Source organism: Marmota flaviventris, chromosome 2 (genome assembly GCF_047511675.1).
Source record: "Marmota flaviventris isolate mMarFla1 chromosome 2, mMarFla1.hap1, whole genome shotgun sequence".
Classification (NCBI taxonomy): Eukaryota; Metazoa; Chordata; class Mammalia; order Rodentia; family Sciuridae; genus Marmota; species Marmota flaviventris.
Genome location: NC_092499.1, coordinates 172,895,799 through 172,914,796, shown reverse-complemented (window position 1 = coordinate 172,914,796; position 18,998 = coordinate 172,895,799). Strand labels below are relative to the sequence as shown.

Sequence of the window (18,998 nt, the reverse complement as noted above, 5' to 3'; positions counted from 1 at the left end):
GTTCAAAGCCAGCCTCAGCAAGGGCGAGGCACTAAGCAACTCAGTGAGACCCTGTCTCTAAATAAAATACAAAACAGGGCTGGGGATGTGGCTCAGTGGTTGAGTGACCCTGAGTTCAATCCCTAGTACCCCTCCCACGCACCCCAAAAAAGTAATCATAAACCCAGGAGACACTCTACATGAATGGAGTCTATACTCACTCAGCCATGCCCAGTCCTAGAACATACTCTATTATTTCTTCACTCTTTTGTTTTGCTTTTTTGAACCCAGGGCGTTTTACCACTAAGCCATATCCCCAGACCTTTTTATTTTGAGGCAGAGTTTCACTAAGTTGCTGAGGCTGGCCTCAAACTTGCAATCCTCCTGCCTCTGCCTCCATATTGCTGGATGACAGGTATGTGTCACCATGCCAGGCTTGAAAATTCTCTTAATAAAATGTTTGAAAAAATTGCTTGCAAGGGCTGGGCTGTGGCTCAGTGACAGAGTGCTCGCCTAGAATGTGCAAGGCGCTTGGTTTGATCCTCAGAACCACATAAAAATAAATAAACAAAATAAAGATAATTGTGTCCAACTACAAATTTAAAAAAAAACTGCTTGCAAAGCTATTACCCAGATAAAGCCAGGCTTACGTACATCTACATAAATATCAGTGGACTCACCAACTTACCAGGCTGGCCTTGAATTTAGGATCCTCCTGCCTCAGTCTCCCAGTCACCGGGATTACAAGCATGCACCACTGCACTCAACTATTACTTCCTGACTCTTACAGAATGTCTGTCTCTGAGGCACCAGCCCAATACTAGGCTAGGTCACAAACTGCACTCTCAGTTCCTTAAAAATCAACTCTCGGGCTGGGAATGGTGGCACATACCTATAATCACAGCAGCTGAGGTTGGAGGATCTGGAATTCAAAGCCACTCTTAGCAACAGCAAGGCACTAAGCAATTTAGTGAGACCCTGTCTCTAAATAAAATAACAAAATAGGACTGGGGATGTGGCTCAATGGTCCGGGTTCCCCGGAGTTTAATCCCCAGTACAAAAAAAAAAAAATCAACTCTCCAATTGCACAAAATATTTTTAAACAACTGTATTTTAGATACCTGTAAAACAGCAATTTTGAAAAAAAAAAGCAATTTTGCACTCTGTTGGGCTAATACACTAGCACAGGGCTTTGATTTAAAAGAAAAAGAAATTAAGAGTTTTTTAGTTTAACTAAAAGCCAAACATTTTAATTACATGTCACATGTGCATCATTTCATCTTCACAACAACCCTTGGGAGCTACCAGGTCAACAGTTTGCAGTAAGAAACCTCAGGAGGGCTGGGGATGTGGCTCAAGTGGTAGCGCGCTGGCCTGGCATGCGTGCGGCCCGGGTTCGATCCTCAACACCACATACAAACAAAGATGTTGTGTCCGCCGAAAACTAAAAAATAAATATTAAAAAAAAAAAAAATTTCTCTATCTCTCCTCCTCTTTAAAAAAAAAAAAAAGAAACCTCAGGAATGCAAAACCTCCTGGTCAAGTTTGTGGACTTAAAACAGAAAGCAACAACGAGTGTAGGAGTCAGAACCCATAACCCATCAGATGTACAGCAGAGCCCTCACCTATAATTGCTACTCTAGGCTACCTTAAATGCCAATGCAAATATAAACTGAAAATATTGTCTTTATGGGAAAAAAAATACTCATTAATACATTGGGATAGTACTTCTCAAAAAGTTGAAAACACTATTTCTGAAGCTGAGTTCTCAGCAGATACACAGATGTTCCTTTTATTATTCATTAAATGATCATGTTTTATACACTCTTGTACCTGTGCATGCATTTCACAACAAAAATAACTCAGAGCCACACTTGGTGGCTGTCTCAGGAACAGCCGGTGCTGCCCCAGTCATGAGCATGGTCCTCCCAAATGAAAAAAGATGCCCAAGGCAACCCACAGTTTAGCCAGATTCTCAGTGGAAAATAGCTGTGCCGGGAATCTTCCAACTCTTACCATTAGCTCTTGGGCGAGTCGGCATCGAGCCCAGAGGCCCAGAGGTAAATAAGCACTGAAATGCCAACAGACTTACCCAAGTCCAGCCTTCAGTGAGCCTGTATTTTCTTCTTTTTTTTTCTTTTCCTTCAGAAACTAAACACTGGTCTTTCACTGAACTCATACACACACACAAAGGCTAACTTTCAGCTAAATAAACTATAATAATGTATACTGTTCTTTGAAAAATGCAGGTTGCACAATATATCTAGTTTGATCCCACTTTTATTGAAAAGAATAATTATATAGTACATATCTGTGTACACAGGTAAGGGCTGGCAAGGATGCACATCAAACTGCCTTGAAGTGGGGAAGAGGAATAGAAGAGATCGTTCAGTTTTTCCAATTTACTTAACACAATTCTGACAAGTTAGAATTTTTCTAATATGTGTACACTTCTTTTGTAAATCCTTTTTTAAAAAAAACTAAGACATATTACTTTTAAAAAAAAAAAAGGTTCCATGAGGGTAAAATTTCACATTAAAAAAAAAAATGTCATTTTAGCTGCAAATCCAGAAAAATTCTGAAAGATCACATAAAAATACTTTGACTCCTTAAAGACTTATTTTTGGAAAGTAGTTTCTAGGCTGGTTAGTAAGATGAGTGGAAAGGCTTGGCTTTCTATTCCACTGGACCACACCACAGAATTGGGTCAGAAGTTTTTATACTGCAAAAATGCAAATGCACTTTTGAGAAAGGAATCATTGAGAAAGGAGTTAAACAGGAAGAACCACTCTACAAACAAAAACAAGACTGGGTTATCAGTGAGTAAGCACCCTTGAACTTATGTCAGAGTACAGGCGGAATGCCCCTCCCCTTTGTAGGTTCTACCAAGCTCTGGAAATATGAAAACTTGCCCTTCACACACAAGGCCATAGCACTGACTTCAAAGCCCAGACCCCTGCAACAGGCCAGAGGAACATCACGGGGAGCACAAGGTTGACCACCTGACTTTTCCCCATGAAGGCTATGCTGAACTCACATTGTTGCTCTATAATTGTGGTTTGTAAAGTACTTGAAGGTTAAACATCTCCAATTCAAAAATCCAAAATCTGAAGCTTTTTCAATGCAAACTTGATGTCGTAAAACTTTGTTTAGTGCACAAAATTATTTTAATATAGTGTATAAAACTACATTCAGGATCTGGGGGTGTTGCTCAGTATTACAGCATGCGCAAAACCCTGGGTTTAACCCCTAATATAGGGGAAAAAATTACCTTTGGGCTCTATGTATAAGGCATATATAAAACAAATGAATTCTGTGTGTAGACTTCGGTCTCATCCCTAAGGTTTTTTACTATGTATATGCAAATATTAAAAAAAAAATCTGAAACACTTCCTGTTTCATGCATTTAGGATAAGAGATATCCTAACTGAATATGCTGTGGCTTCCAGACTTTAATTTCATAGAGAAAATAAACAAATATCACCAAAAATTTGAGAAGGAAATCATACCAAACTGCCAACTTTTGTCTTTTACCATGTTATTTAACATCCATCCCTGAGTCTCTCCATCATTTTCTTTAAAAAGGGATGTAAAATGTTTCAAAAACAGAAAGGATAGAACCCCAGGGCCCACATCATCCACAGATCAGCATCTCTGAGCTGCCAAATACTTGTTAAATTCAGTAAAGGCCAAAACACCTCCTGATTTACAAAACAAGAACTAAAACTTATCTAATGCAAATTAGAAACACTTCCTGTATAAGTCAAAGATACTATTAGAAAACAAGGGCAAACAACACACTACCTATTCTTTATGCTTTTATATTTAGTTTTGTGTGTGTGTGTGTGTTTTAAGATTTAAACAACAACAACATTGGGCACAGTGGCACATGCTTGTAATACCAGGGACTATGGAGGCTGAGACAGAAGGATCAAGTTTGAGATCAACCTCAGTAACTCAGTGAGACCGTTTCAAAATAAAAAATAAAGCACCTATGGATTAAATTTCTAGTACCATACAATGAATCAAAATGCATTCTGCTGTCATGTATAACTAATTAGAACAAATTAAAAAGTAAAAAACAAAATTCTAGTACCAAAATAAAACACAAGTGTACACTTGGAACTCATGATGCAATTGGCAAATTTTTTAGGAAAACTATTTTTTTAAAAAAACGTGAACAAGGCTGGCTGAGTGGGCTCTACAAGTGGTAGAGCATGCACAAGCCCTGTGTTTCATCCTCAACACTGTAAAAAAGAAAACCTGAACAAGTAACAATAAGTAGAGAAAATTACAAAAGCAAAGAAACAGCCTCAAAAAAGGATGCATGCTCAGACTAGTCCACAGGTTACTTATTTCCCAACCTTTCCGGTAAGAAATGGGAAATGGGAAAGCTTCCCAATTTCTTCTGGAAAGAACTGATAAACCGACAAAGTATAAGAGAAGGAAACTGAGTTAACCTCATTGCCATTCCTATTTTGTTTAAAAAGAAAAAAATTCTTGACATGAAAAGAATGACATCTGGTTCCAATCTTGATTCCTTTGATTCACGTGTGTGTCTTCTTTTATGAACAGTAAGTGCCTTTTACCCATTTTTTTCAGTAGGTGCTAGAGTTTTTCTTATTCATTTGCAAGAATTCTAAAGTTAACCCTTTGTTGTGTTGCCATTTGTTTATACCACTTAAAACAAAGGTCATTTAAAAAAGTATTTCTGAAGTCAAATCGAATCTCCTTCTGCAATTTCTCCTATCACTTCCACACTTAGGAAGTCACATCCCACTATAAAATCAGAGAAAAAGTCATCGTCATTTGCAGCTAGATGTTTTTGGTCAAAAATCATTTTAAGCAAGGTGCAGGGACGCACGCCTATAATTCAGGTAGTTTGGGAGGCTGAGACAGGAGGATCATAACCTTGAGGCCAGTCTCAACAACATAGTGAGAATCTAAGTGACTTAGCAAGATACTGTTACAAAATTCAAAAAGGACTGGGGATGTGGTTCAGTGGTTAAGCATCCTTGTGTTCAATCCTCAGTACCCCCCAAATTTTTTTTTAACATTTAACATCCATCCTTCTAAAAGTACACATCAAACAAAAATAACTGTTTTATGAAAATCACTAGATGAGTATAACTGTACTCACTTTAGTTATAGAATAAGTAAATGTCCAACATTTAAGAACTACCTAAATAAATGACATCTGGGTAATCTGGGTATTTCATGATAAAATATTATAAAGTCATTCTGTAATACACTATCTAATGACATAGGAAAACAGTCCATCTGTTACTAAGTGGGGAAGGTAGAGCAGATCATTTCCACTTTTATAAAAACCACCCTTGGTCAATAAGTCAGGCAAAGCGGGACACTTACCTATGTATCGACTGTGACAGATTATATCTAAGTATTGACTTCCAAGGGTGTCAGATAGCAGGTAATGTCCTCTTTATGCTGTTCTGCTTTATGTGTTACTAATGAACATGCATTATATTTGTGATTTTTCAAAAGTTTAAAATTCATAAATACATATATAAAACAAGTCACTAAAAATAATTGTGCTCAAAGTTTAAGTTGGCACAACTAAGTATCTTCAAAAAAATTTAAAGATGTCTTTACTTAGCATGTTTAATCCCATGTTTAAAATGGGATATTAAACTTTCAATTCTAGGAAAACAAGGGAAGGGGAGAGAGGAGAAAATGGAGGCTCGGCCAATTTTAATTATGTGAAGGGTCTAAGAAGTAATGCCCCAATTTTGCCAGGTACTGTGGCACACACCTATAATCTCAGTGGTTTAGGAGGCTGAGGCAGGAGGATTACAAATTCAAAGCCAGCCGTGCAATATAGCAAGGCCCTCGGCAATTAGTGAAACCCTGTCTCAAAATAAGCAGGGTTGGGATATGGCTCAGTAGTCAAGCACCTCTGGGTTCAATCCCGGGTATTAAAAAAAAAAAAAAGGAGGAGGAGGAGGAAGAAAAGAAGGAGAAGAAAAAATTTTCCCAATTTACAGCCTGGCAAAAATATCAAAAGTAAAAACACAGTCCAATGGCAATTACCAGGGGTAATAAGTCAAACTCAATAACACAAATGGTTTGGCTTTTCCCTTTAATCAACTGTGCCTCTGCATATGAACTAGCGCTCCAACTCTGCTACAAAAGGCTATTTTATGTGAACTATCCGCAAAACTTCCTAAAACCTTTTCTAAAATGTCTTGGAGTGTTGACTACAGTGACTTGGGGTCAGAATTTTGAACTCAGAACTAGGAAGACCTGGAAATGGTTTTGCCCGAGTGCAGGGGAAGGCTGCTCCTCACAGCTGTGCCCCCACATCCAACCCAGCACCATGCCCAAAGACTGTGACAGCACAGATGGGTAAAGGGATAAACACCAAGCCCAGAATCTGGCAGCCCCTCCCTCCAAGGACAGTGGAGGGCACAGACAGGAAGGACTCACCCAGCTGGGGGCAGCTCTAGAAACAGAACCCAGACCGATCTCGTTTCTCATTAGAAACCGTCTGGAGGAAAATGCCACAGTGTGCACAGAGGGTGCTGAGCCCCACGCCCCGCCATACCAGATGCCAGGCAAGCTGCAAACAAAGTTAATTTCCGTACACAACCTCAAGGAGTCAGGAAGACTAATGACCCCTAAAACCTAGTTAAGACAAGTGTTTCCAGAGACCTGAAATACAAAAGGAGGCTCATTTTTTTTTTTTTAATAACAAGCCTAAAGGATTACATTAAAAAGAGTTATTTAAGTCTGATGAAAAACTCTTAAATTTTACTTTGTAATTCTAAACTGGAGCAAAACTAAGAAATTAGAGCAATAAAGTTCCATCAACCCAAAACAAACACTCTATGCACCCAAAGGAACTAAACACCAAAAGTACCCAAACTTAAAGCTTGAGTGGAAAAATCTGTAAATAACTCCTTGGCACCTTTTTCTTTTTATCTGGAATACACAATCTCCAGAAGCTCTCGTTTATTGAGACTATGATGCTGAAAAATAATAAAGTTCAAGATTTGCTTCCCCCCCCCACTGTTCAAAAGTATTAGCTATCTACTTATAATAATATTTTAGTACACAAATTGAAATATAAAAATTACTTCAAATAAAATCATGTTCTTAAGGTTTTTATTCAACCTTAAGAAAAATCTTCTGAAACTTTAAGGTTTGAAAAATGAGACTTCTAATTTGAAAATTAAACCCAAGAAAAATGACCTACAAGTAAAATTTATTTCCCCAATACATCATGAAATAAAATTACAAGACAAAATGGGGAAAGTATTTATAATATTTATTTAAGTGCTAATATCCTTGATACAAAAGAAACTGTTATAAATCACAAGGGAAAAAAATATAAACAGGAGACTAGAAAAACTTATAAAGTAAATGAATAAGCCAAATAAAATAACAAAGGAATCATTAAACAATGTTCAAATGCACTAGTTATCAAAAGAATAGCAAAATAAACATGATGATTCTATTTTCTGCCCAAATGGGCAAAAAGTGAAAAAAAAAATAGCAGTAATTCACAATATATTAACTTGAATGAATACAGAGCTATCACATATGTATGTTATGTATATTTAAGTCTTAAAAATGCAAATGATGTCACTTTCAAAAATTTTTAAAAATTATCAGAAAAGTGAACACAGATTTATACTCAAGGCTGATCATCATCGTATTATGTCATTCACAGAAAAAAAACAGACTCATAAGCTACAGACCCAACGATAAAAGGATTTATCAAGTAAACCATGATGCATTCAGCACAAATGAGCTGTTAAAAACCATGTTTTAAAGAACGATTTAATGATTCAGTCATGTTCCTAAGACAAACTGCTAAAAGAATTAAAAAGCCCCTGTATGATCTGTATTTTGAAACAAATACAGATACACATTATAGGTATATACATTTATAAATATACAAAAAAAATTTTACTTTCAAATATAACCAGAAAGGCTGAGGCTGTGGTTCAATGGTAGAGCGCTTGCCTAGCATGTGTGAGACACTGGGTTCAATCCTCAGCACCACATTAAATAAGTAAATAAATTAAATAAAAGTTTAAAATAAGCTACTTTCCATGTAATATTTTTACCACAATCCTAGTATTCCTTACTATCTCCAAGATAGGATTGCCAGTCCCACTTTCAGATATTTTGCTAATCTTAATCTCTGACCAGTAGCTTCAAGTATTTCAACAGTAACACTAACCAATAGCCTCAGTGTTCTCTATATGATAATTCCTAAAAATGCTATGGATTTCCTGCATATTTTTCTCAATCCATTTCCAATTACAAAAAAGGGCAAAGTACACAAAAAGTTCCTGAGAAATGACATTCTCCAGGGACTCTGTTCTATCTTTGCTCTCTACGTACAACAGAGACAACTCTATACACCCACGGGGAAATCAACTGCAAAAATCATTAAATTTCTTAGAAGAACGTCATCAGTGATCATATTAAGCTGAGATAGTGCGCAACCAGAACTCTCTATATATGCGTCACCAAAGATCTATAATTAGTAATACGCCTGCATTTCCATCCCAACTTATGTTCAGTCATCTATGCAAAGGCTTTAAAAGCGGTAAATACCTGGGCATAGCTCAGAGGTGGAGTATTTGCCTAGCATGCACAAGGCCCTAGGTTAGATCCCAGCACCACAAAATGTAAGTGGTAAACACCTGAGCCTTCACTGATTTTCTACAAGGGTTCTCAATCCTGGCTCACGCTGAAATCACCCAAAAGATGTGTAGAAACTCCAAAGCGCAGGCTGAACTCCTAACCAACTGCACCCAGGTCTCAGGGATGACACCCGGCGTCATTTAAAAACTGTCATCCAGTTTTTAAAAGTTCCCCAGATGAGCTGTGGATGTCTGTAATCCCAGCCACTTAGGAGGATGAGGTAGGAGGATCACAATTTAAGACATCAGTCTGGGCAAGACTCTATCTCAAAATGAAAAAGGGCTGGGGAAGTACCTCAGAGGTAGAGTGTGCCTGGATTCAATCCCCAGCACTGCAAAAACAAAACAAAAAGTTCCCCAGATGATCCCAATCTACTAGCAAAGTTGATGAACACTGCCAGGCTCAGTGGCACAGGCCTTACATAATCCCAGCAGCTGGGGAGCCCGAGGCAGGAGGATGGCAAAGTTCAAAGCCAGCTTCAGGAAAAGTGAGGAGCTAAGCAACTCAGTGAGACCCCGTCCCTAAATAAAATAGAAAATAGGGCTGGGGATGTGGCTCGGTGATCAAGTGCCCCTGAGTTCAGTCCCCAATACTAAGAGAAAAAAATCTTGTTTATACTACTCAAACTGATCTACTAATTGAAGGCAGCCACTATAAAAAGCTCATCTGACTTTTTGGCCAAAATTGACAAATTCTGAAATTCACATAGAAATACACAGGACCCATAACAGCCAAAAACAATCCTGAAGATAAAAATGACAAAACAAAACTGAAAGACTTACTTTTCCCAATTTCAAAACTTAATACAAAGCTATGGTGATTAAGATAGTGTGGTAATAGGGCATACATAATAATTGGTATAAAGATAAACTATAGATTAGAGGAAGATAATTCAGAATCTAGAAATAAACCTTAATATGTGATTTTCAACAAAGGGGTCAATTCAGTGAGGGAAGAGTAGTCTTTTCTACAAGATGGTGCTGAGGCAACTGTAAAAGAATGTTAAGAGAAGGAGGTTGGACCCCCTATGGCACAACATAGTAAAAAAAAAAAAAAAGTAACTCAAAATGGATCTTAGAAGTCTAAGGCTTAAAATCTATAAAACTCTCAGAAGAAAATGAGGGATAAATCTTTATGACCTTGGGTCAGGTGTGGTTCCTTAGATATGACACCAAAAGCACAAGCAACAAAAAATAAATGGAAATGAACTCCATTATTGTGTGTAATCACAATGGCCTCATAACCATTTTTTAAAATCAGTTTCAAATGAATAGATAAATGGGACTTTATTAAAATTTTGTTTCAAAGGGTCTGAGCAAGAAAGTGAGACAACAACCCACAGAAGGGAAGAAAAACATTTGAGAATTAATATTTAGCTGGGTGTGGTGGCACATGCCTGTAATATATTTACGATTTCAGGAAGGCACACACCTGTAATTCCAGCAGCTCAAGATGAGGCTGGAGGGTAGATCGTAAGTTCAAGGCTGGCCTCAGCAACTTAGCAAGGCCCTGTCTTTAAGTAATAAAAAATAAAATGAAATAAAAAGGGGTAGGAATATAGCTCAGTGATTAAGCATCCTTGGGTACAATTCCTAGAACCCCAAAAACAAAAAAAAAAGAGTTACAATTTAAATGCTTAATTCTACTAAGAACTCTTATAATCTAACAATTAAAAAAATTTTTTTTTAAATGGGCAAAGGATTTCAATAGACATTTCTCCAAACACAGCACACCAGTTGGCCGATATGCACATGAAAAGGTGCTCAACCTCATTAATCACTAGGGAAATGGAAATCAAAACCATTGCACACCTGCTAGGATGACTATAATGTAAAGGACAGACAATAATAAGTGTTGGAGAGAATGTGCAGAAATTGGAACTCTCATGTATTATTAATGCCCCCACTTTGGAAAACAATCTGGCAGTTACTCAAAACGTTAAACATAGAATTATCATACAATCCAATAATTCCACTTCTAGGCATTTTCCGAGAAAATGAAAACACAATCACACAAAAATCTGTTTACAAATGTTCATAGTAGCATTATTTTTAAGACCCAAAATGTGAAAATAACGCAAATGCCCACCAACTGATTACTTTATAAACCAAATGTGGTAAGATATTATTAGCAATTATGAGAAAGTACTGACACATGCTACAACATGGATACACCTTGAAAACTTTTTTTTTTTTAAAGAGAGAGAGAGAGAGAGAATTTTTAATATTTATTTTTTAGTTTTCGGCGGACACAACATCTTTGTTTGTATGTGGTGCTGAGGATCGAACCAGGGCCGCACGCATGCCAGGCGAGCACGCTACCACTTGAGCCACATTCCCAGCCCAACCTTGAAAACTTTATGCTAAGTGAAAAAGTGAACTGCAAAAGACCCCAGCATGTAAAATTCCATTTATATGTCCAGATTAGGCAAATCTATAGAAATAAACTAAATCAGAGGTTGCAAAGGGCTGAGGGAAAGGGCAAAGGAAGTGACTGCAAATAGGTACAGGACAAAAATGCTCTGAAATTAAAAGTGATTACAAAACTCAAGGAATATGCTGGAAACAAATGAAAGTGTATCTTTTAAAGGGGTGAATTTTGCCAGATGCAGCTGTGCACACCTGTAATTCCGGCAACTCAGGAGGCTGAGGCAGGAGAATTCCAAGTTTGAGGCTAGCCTCAACAATTTAGCAAAGCCCTAAGCAATGTGGATCAGGAGGATCTCGAGTTTAAAGCCAGCCTCAGCAAAAGCAAGGTACTAATAAGCAACTCAGTGAAACCCTGCCTCTAAATAAAATGCAAAATAGGGCTGGGGATAAGTGCCCATGAGTTTAATCCCTGGTACCAAAAAAAATAAAAGGAGTTGGCAATGTAGCCCAGTGGCAAAGTGTCCCAGGTTTTAATCCTTAGTACCAAAACAATACATAAAAAATAAAAATAAACAAAGGGGTGGGCAAATTTTTTGGTATGCAAATTATCTCAATAGAGCTTTTTTTTTTCAAAAAGCTTCAGATTATTCTGAACATCAGTAGTACCTCCTGCCTTTCCCACAGAATCTCATGTGGTTACTTATCCATAAGAGTATGACTCAATAACCTTTCTTACTCAAAGGCTTTATTTCAGAGCTGCATATTTCAATCAATTTAGGGTGTCATAACCAAGTTTGTTTTTTCATGAAACAGAATAGAAAACACAGCATATATAGTGATGTGGATGTTTTACAAAACTTTGATATGCACATCAAGATATCTAAAAAAAGATTATCTATCTATACAAATATATATATACATCAAAGAAAAGTGGGTCAATCAAAAAAAGACTGAAAAATATATTTTAGGAGTTCACAGACACCTCAAGAAATAAAACAATAAGCGTGAGATTTCAGAGTCAAAAATGGAAACTGAAAGAAAGTTAAAGGCTTTCACCATAAGCAAGCACTGAACTAAATACCACGAAAACTGAACCTGACCCTGTGTGGTTTTATTTTTGTTCATTTTGGTACAAGGTATTGAGCACAGGGGCTCTCAACCACTGAGCCACATCCCCAGCCCTTTTTAGTTTTACATTTTTAATTTTAAGACAGGGCCTTACTAAGCTGCTGAGGCTGGCTTTGAACTTGTGATCCTCCTACCCCAGCCTCCCATGTCACTGAAATTACATTGGGCCTGGTGACCTTATGTGTTTTGACAGATCACCTGCAGTAATAAAACAGATTCCCCTGCCTAGCCTACCTCCCAGGCTTCTGCAAAGGGCTCAGGGGATCTTCTTGCTCCCACTAAATTCTTGGTCCCTGCAGTGGAGTCTATAGCAGACCCAATAAGGTGCTCAGGAAGGAAGGGTACAAACACACACCCTGCACCAATCACACTGGAAAGCAGTGGGGGAATGCAGGGCTTCAGAATGGGCACCTTGGAATTGCAGAGCAGGTACTCACACTGGGTGGTAGCAGGCAGAAAATGGAATACCTCAAATGCATCTAGGTGGGCTGACCCAGGAGAGAAGGAAGAAAAAACAAGTGACATTGCTAACACACTCCGTTTGTCTTTTGCATGGATAAAGAATAAAGGAAGAGAAACAAGAACCCATAAAACTTCTCTGAGGGAGAAAACATTTCCAAAGAATCTCTGAAACAAAAGATGTAAGCAGCTGTACTATATGACAGCATGGGCTAAAAAATAAAAGCCCTTGGGGTGAACCCAAAGAAATATAGAGCTGGACTAATTCCTTCTGGTGAGAAACTTGAGATTATTCTCACATCAGCAGGGAAACACAACTATATGGAGAATTACTACAATAACAGTGACATATTCAACCAAGGATTCCAGAGTCAATGTCAAGGTGATGGATGGGCTTTGCTCATTAAAACAATAGGTATAGTACTGAGATTTTAATTCAGTGAAAAAGACATCAACAAGATGGCACTTCTTCAATACCATTAAAGATTGTATACAATATCATTCAATAACAAGAATAATGAACCAGGCATGGTGGCACATACCTGTAATCCCAACAACTCAGAAGGCGCGCGCGGGGCCTGGGGGTTATAACAAGTTCGAGGGCAGTCTCAGCAATTTAGCGAGGCCCTCAGGAACTTAGTTGAGACCCTATCTCAAAATAAAAAAATAAAAAAGGCTGGGGATATGGCTCAGTGGTTAAAGGGCCCCTTGGGTTTAATCCCCAGTACAAAAAAAAAAAAAAGAACAGAAAACAAGAATAAGAAAGAAAGGACTACCATCACAGTTAAATCTGTTCTGCAAGTGTTCTACAATGCACTAATAGAAATAGAAAGGAAAACAGCAACAACAAAATGACCACTTGCCAATATTGTCATGGCCTAAGAAATTCAAATCAATCAAAAAACAAGAATAACAAAGTCTGATCAGGTAAGTATTGCAGACACAGTGCTATTTCATTTTCCTCCCAAGTACATAAAAAGACTCTATTTCCCAACCCCCAGCGAATCTAAGAGTAAAAACACCACTTCCTTGCCTGGCCCATAAAAATGTCTTATGTGCACAAAATTCCATGGCAAATTTAGAAGCCACGCCTTCTTTCTTTTTCTTTGCAGTGCTGGAGATGAAACCCAGGTTTTGCACATGCTATACACATCCACTGAGCTATACCCTCAGCCCAAGGTCACAATGTGAAGTCAGTTGTGCTATAAGATAGAAGGGCCCAGATCCCTAAGTCAGAAGCACATAGAGAAATGTGAGCAAGAAATAAGTTTTTATTTTGCCAGGCAAGATTTTTGGCTAGTATTAAGTTCCTGACTGACACAGGCATCTGTTATGAGAGACATACCCTGTAAGCAGTACACTTGCTATATATTTGCCCCATACCAGTTAAGAGGGGATAATCTCATTCTAAATAAAAAATATTTTTAAAATAAAGGAAATAAACAAAAAATCTTCAGACCATATTTTAGGAAAAATCTAAAGAAACTGTCTTTGATCTGCTCATGGGCAAGTCAATATTATCAAGATAGGCCCTGGGTTCAATCTCAGTCCTGTCCCCAACCCCCATCCCTCACACACCCACAAAAAGACAATTCTCTGCAAATTAACTCATACATTTAATGAAATTTCCTATTTAAAGTACTCTGAAATCAGGCTGGGGATATAGCTCAGTTGGTAAAGTGCTTGCCTTGCATGCACAAGGCCCTGTTCAATCCCTAGCACCACAAAAAATAAATAAATTTAGGATTTCAGAATACTTTATTTAAAAATATCAGGGAAAAAATTGAACATAGGCATTACCAGATATTAAAGCCTACTATAAGGTAATTAAGATTAAAATAGTTAAGGCCATAGCAAAAGAATAATAATTTTTAAATTATTATTTAAAATCCCACCACAGAACCACAGATTCAGCATATGATTAAAGGATTATTTCAAGTTAATAAGAATGAATTAGTAAATGGTGATAGGAAAAAAATGTAAACAAGAGGAAAATAATCCTTACCTCATAGCACACTCCAGCACAAATATCAGATTAATTATGTCCAAAAAATATTTTTTTAAGTTTAGAGAAAATATGGGTAAATACTGATAAAATCTCAGGGTAAAGAAGGCATAGCAAAGAAAAAAGACTGACAGATTTGGATTCAATGCTTACCACTTACCAAAAATATCTGCACCTTAGGACCAGGGAAAAAAGCGTTTTTTTTTTGGAACCAGGAATTGAACCCAGGATGCTTAACATTGAGCCGCACCCCTGGGTCCTTTTTTTTTTTTTTTTTAGAAACAAGTTCTCTCTAAGTTGCTTAAGGCCTTGCTAAAATGCTGAGGCTGGCTTTGAAGTAGCAATCCTACCTCAACCTCCTGAGCCACTAGGATTACAGGTGTGCACCACTGCACCTGTCTAAAAATGCAAATCTTAATGGCATATTTCTCAAGTAGGATGGAGGCAAGGATCAAGCACAACCTATTTAGATGCAACAACTTTACTCAAAGATCAAGGAGCAAAAATGCCTCATATTGAAACAAGCACTGATGTTTCTGGAATAGAAGAGAAAGTCACATTAATTTTAGATAAAACAAAGGCTTAAGAGAAGTGTCATGCTTGTTATATTTCCAAACATTTCCAAATATTCACATATTCCCCCACACCATACATTTGTAGAATATTTTGTGAAGCAATGTCTTAAAATATAAAGAGCTCTTGATAACAAAAATGTATGAACTCAACAAAAAATTGTCAGCACTGATCACATGTATCTTTCTGTGAAGCAGGGATCAGCAAATCTTTCCTTATAAAGGGCCAGATAGCACATATTTTCAGCTTATCAATTATGTGGTCTCTTGAAGGAACATGGCTGTGTTTCAAAAAACCCTTCTGAGAACAGGGAATCAGCATTCTCATCACCTGTTAGAAATACAAATTTTCGGGCCCCACCCCAAACCCTCTGCATAAGAAATTCTCCAATATGAAATCTACCATGTTAGACAAGGAAAAGTTTTAGTAAACCAGGATCCAGGTGATTTGCTTTGGAGGCAGAAAAGAATTTTAGCCAGGGCAAAAAAGAAGACAATGAAATCGAACCAAGTTTGAAGCTGAAATCCCAACTCAAGCAAAATGGCATGTTCTCGGCCAAGCTGTGCTTTCAGAATCTGAACCAGGGTGGAGAAGACTGTCCTCAGAGCCATAAAAACAATATCTCTATAATGAAATGACAATTCAGCTGGCTGCAGAGGTGCAGGCCAGTAATCCCAGAGACTTGGGAAGCTGAGGCAGAAGGATTGCAAGTTGGAGACTAACCTCAGCAACTTAGCAAGACCCCAAAGATTTAGCAAGGCCCAGTCTCAAAATAAAACATACAAGCTGGATGTTGTAGAACACGAATAGTAACTCAGGAGGCTGAGGCAGTAGGATCACAAGTTCAAAGCCAGCTTCAGCAATTCAGTGAGGACCTCCACAACTTAGTGAGACTGTCTCAAAATAAAAAACAAAAAGGGCTAGAAACATGGACCCAGTGCCAAAAAACAAAAACAGGAAAAAAAGACTGGGGATGTGGCTCAACGGTTAAGCAACTCTGGGTTCATTCCCTGGTAGGAGGGGAAAAAAAGGAAATGATGGTCCAGAATGAAAATACTTATTCAAGTCAAGCAGAGTAGCACATGCCTGCAGTCCCATCAATTAGGGAGGCTGAGGCGGGAGGAAATTAAGTTCAAGGCCAGCCTCAACAATTTAGCAAGACCCTTTCTCAAAATTAAAAATTAAAAAAAAAAAAAGATGGGAATGCAGATTAGTGGTAAAGCACCCCTGGGTTCAATCCCTAGTACAAGAAAAAAATAATCAAATTTAACTGAGTAAATAAAGCTGGAGACTTGTACATATTTACTTGAGCAAAGGAAGCCAGCATAAAAAGAAAAAAGTTGAGTACTGAGATTGGGCATGGAGAGGTCCTACAGGGATTCCTACAGGAACAAATAAGAGAATTAATAGGGGTCACAGCTGGGGTACATAAAGAAAAAACAATACAGTGAGAAACAAACCCCAAGCAGTCTAGGAAACAGAAGCAGGAGAAGGACCCTGTTTACCTTAAGCCTTAGCCTCCTCCCAGTGCATCCTCTACCCTTCCCTGAAGTTTCCTAAAATGCACATCTGACACGTCACCCAAGTCCTTGAAAAACATCCTGGAACACAGCAGTACAGCGTGATGAAAGTCTAACTTTTGTGTTTGGCAGTCAATCTGGGGTCAAATCCTGACCCTGCTGCTCAGCAGCACTACGACCTTGGGCAAGGCAATGTCATTCCTCCAAACATCCTCAGCATCCTCAGCCGCAAGATGGGAATAGTTAATATCTATCCCAGAGGGCTGCTGTAATTAAATGATGATTAGAGAACACAGGAGGTGCTGGGCAGAGCACCCAGCACCTAAATAACACTGGCTTCTCTGACCTCTTCTACACCAAAAGGAATCTAGGAATCCAGCACTTCAGAAAATATCTGGGAATAGCACTGATATCATTGAGGGGACCACAGTTTAACAGCAAAATTCAAGACCCAGGAGTTACTTAAGGATATTACCCAGCTCCAGTTCCTTCGTGGATAAAATGCAAACCAGAAACACCCTGCCTGCTATTTGTTAGGGCCAGTAAAACCTCCAGTGCCCAGCATATAATCAATACCCATGGGCACCAGCATTACTTCACTGGCCCTGTCACAGAGGCTGTCTCATCTTTCTAGGGAGCTCTCTATTGCTTGGAGAGGCTACTACAGAGAAGTGCATATTATTAAATTGCAGTAGTATTTAACTTAGAAGACAGGGTGACACAAGTCTGTAAATTTCCCATACATAGAATAAAGATGGCTGTCTAGAAGGGTGACCTTCATCAGGTACTCAAAGAGATACCCACAGGCAATTGATACAAGGGAGCTTGGTCATCAGCTGCTTTGGGCAAAACCTATGGAAAGAACCTATGAGTGAAGAAGGCTTTCCTGACCATGGACAAAAGAACGTCACTGTCCATGGAGTGAACTTCCCTACAGGACCTTAAAAGCTGCCTGGACCTGAGACAGAAGAGAGAATTAAGACAAAGGACAACGAGAAGTTCCCTAGAAGACTGACATTTCCAGTGAGGAGGAAATCTCAGAAACATCATTCCCTCACTCAGATCAGCATCACAACATAACATGCCCTGCACCTGCTCCTCGGGCATCTAGGTTAATGGCCACTTTTTGTTCAGGTGCTCAGACCAGGAACCTTCCCTTGCACCTGGTTCATCAGCAAATCTCCCTCAGCCCCACCTCAGAATCCTGCCACTTCTCACTGCCTCCCTTCCCCCCCACCATCAAGCTGATCCGAATCACGGCCCTCAGCTCTGCCCTACTTTTGGTCTCTCCTCACACACTTAGGTCCACACTGTCCTTGTTAAAACCTAAATCAGGGCTGGGTGTACAGCCCAGTGGTATAGCACATGCTTAGAACTCACAAGAGCCTGGGTTCCATCCCCACACAAAACACACACACACACACACACACACACTCTAAATCAGGCCAGAGACCTCTTTTATTCAAAACTCTCCAGTGGCTTCCACTCCCTTCAGAGTAAGCCTATAGGCCTTAGTATGGTCCACATGACTTTATATAATCTAACTTCAAAACCAAAATTTCTCCTCCTCCTGCCTCTGGGCCTTTGCATCTGCTGTTTCTTCCATTTAGATTCCCCCCAATAGCCACAAGCCTTATTTCCTACATATCTTTAGTCAAAGATAACTCAAGATGTCTTCTATGAACCGAGTTTCTCCTCACCCAAAATTCACATGTTGATGCCCTATCCCTCACAGTGTGACTGTATTTGAACACAGGGCCTTGAGGACATAATTAAGGTTAAATGAGGTCTTAAGGGGGAGTTGTATGGCTAATATAAGACTGATGATTGAACCCAGGCCCTCACCCAGGCTAGGCAAGTGCTCTAGCACTGAGTGACATCCCCAGGGTTTTTGTTTGTTTGTTTGTTATGGGTTTTTTGTTTTGGGGTTTTTTTGAGACAGAGGGTATCATTAAGTTGTCCAGAACTGGCACTGAACTTGTGATCCTCCTACTCAGCTTCCCCAGTAGCTGGGGATTTCAGGTGTACTTCACCAAGCCTGGCTAGATTTGGTAGATTTATACAAGGAACAAAGAGAGAGATGGGACCAAGAAAAGGCCATGTGAGGACTCAATGAGAAGGCAGCTGCTTACAAGCCAAGAAAAGAACCCTCACCAGAAACCAACCTTAACCTTGGACTTTCCTCAACCTTTGAAACTTCCAAAAGTTTCAGTTCATACCCCAGCACAAGTGGGTATTAAACCCACAAGCCTGCCAGATTCTTCTACAAAGCCTGGAGTCCTGCGC

At 38.8% G+C, this 18,998-nt stretch overlaps 1 protein-coding gene across 2 annotated transcripts in view; it reads right to left on the bottom strand.

The window, feature by feature from the left end:
- The window catches only part of Slc23a2 (solute carrier family 23 member 2), a 113,196-nt gene that overhangs the window by 91,153 nt on the left and 3,045 nt on the right, over window positions 1-18,998 (bottom strand). The gene's annotated exons all lie outside the window — the stretch shown is intronic.